Genomic DNA, 2,054 nt, shown 5'->3' with positions numbered 1-2,054 from the left:
TGCAGCCCCCCTGGCTGGCAGGGTGATTTTTAGGTTAATTCTTAAGTCCTACCACCACAGGAATCTGCGGGAGCGCTGTCTCTTTAAATATCCAAAAACAGTCAAGCTGCTGTTTAATCCTACAAAATAGCGGCACCCTCTGGATGGCAAAAGTCCACTTCTCAGCCCACCCTTGTCCCCACCCTCTCCATTCGTTCCCCAGCCACCACGCACAGTCCGTGCAGTCCCCCTGGCTGGCAGGGTGGTCCCCAGGTCAACTCTCAAGTCCCACCACTACAGGAATCCGCGAGAGCGCTGTCTCCTCAAAAAATAATCAAGTCGCTCTTTAAACCCACAAAATGGCAGTGCCTTTCATAACAGCAAAAATCCACAGCTCAGCCCACCCTTCTCCCCACCCTCTCCGCTTGTTCCCCAGCCACGGTGCACAGTCCGCACAGTCCCTGGCTGGCAGGGTGACCCTTAGGTTAATTCTTAGGTCCTACCACCAGTTGCGCATCTCTGAGCTGCCTGCACTGCCAGGGTCACTCAGTTCACTGCCAGACCGCAGCCCCGCAGGTCTCCCTCTCTTTTTGTATCTTCATGCAAACTCTTCCGCCAGCCGGGGCCTAGTCCAAATCTGCATCCCTTCCCTCAAGGCTCAGGGGTCCAAGACCATCCCCCATGTCTGTATCAACTGGCCTCCCCCCTCCCCGCTGAAGAGGGTCTGTGCAATCCCTCCGCCCAGTCCACCATCCTGCCCCGCCTCTTGATGGCCTTCTTTAAGGACATACCTTATGATAACATGTCCAAAGTACATGGGATGAAGTCTCACCATCTTTGCTTTTAAGGAGCATTCTGGTGGTACTCCTTCCAAGATGGATTTATTGACTTTTCTGGCAGTCCATGGTGTATTCATTATTCTTTGCCAACACCATAAATCAAAGCCATCAATTCTTCTTCAGTCTTCCTTATTCACTGTCCAGCTTTTACATGCAGGCAATTGAAAATACCATGGCTTGGGTAAAGTGTACCTTAGTCCTCAAGGTGACATCTTTGCAGCAGATTTGCTCAATGTGATACATCATTTGATTTCTTGACTGCTACTCCCATGGGCACTGACTGTGGATCCAAGTAAAATGAAATCCTTGACAACTTCAGTATTTTCTCCATTTATCAAGATTTTGCTTATTGGTCTAGTTTTAAGAATCTTCATTTTCTTTATGTTGAGGTGTAATCCATAATGAAGGTTGTAGTCTTTAATCTGCATCAGGAAGTGCTTCAAGTCATCTTCATTTGCAGCAAGCAAGGTTGTATCATCTGCATATTTTGGGCTGTTAATGAATCTTTCTCCAATTCTGATGCCATGTTTGGACTATTTGCTCAGCATACAGATTGAATAAATGTAGTGAAAGGATACAACCCAGATGTACCTTTCTTGAATCTAAACTACACACTATCCCCTGTTCTGTTCTAACTACTGCTGTTGGTCTGTGTACAGGTTCTGCATGAGCAGAATGAAATGTTCTGGAATTCTCATTCTTCTCAGTGTTACCCATAATTTGTTATGATCCACACATTCAGAAGCCTTTGGATAGTAAATAAAATACAAGTAAATATTTTCTGGTATTCTTTACCAAGATCCATCTGACAAACAGCAATGACATCCCTCGTTCCTTGTCCTCTTTTGAATCAGCTTGAATTTCTGACAGTTCCCTGTCAGTGTACTGCTGAACCATTTTTGAAAATTTTTATTTGCATGTGATATTAATTATATTGTTGATAATTTCCACATTCTGTTGGATCACCTTTCTTTGGAAGGGGCACAAATATAGATATCTTCTACTCTATTGGCCAGGTAGTAGTCTTTCATAGTTCTTGACATAAACGAGTGCTTCCAGCATTGCATTCATTTGTTGAAACATCTCAGTGTGTATCCTGTCAATTTCTGGAGGCTTGTTTTACACCAATGCCTTCAGTGCTGCTTGGACTTCTTCCTTCAACACCATTGGTTCTTGATCTTATGCTACCTCCTGAAACAGTTGAACATCAATCAATTTTTTTTTTTTTTTGGTACA

This window comes from Orycteropus afer, unplaced genomic scaffold, assembly GCF_000298275.1.
Source record: "Orycteropus afer afer isolate SDZICR_OR568_19922 unplaced genomic scaffold, OryAfe1.0 scaffold00292, whole genome shotgun sequence".
Classification (NCBI taxonomy): Eukaryota; Metazoa; Chordata; class Mammalia; order Tubulidentata; family Orycteropodidae; genus Orycteropus; species Orycteropus afer.
Note: the sequence above shows the minus strand (reverse complement) of the source record.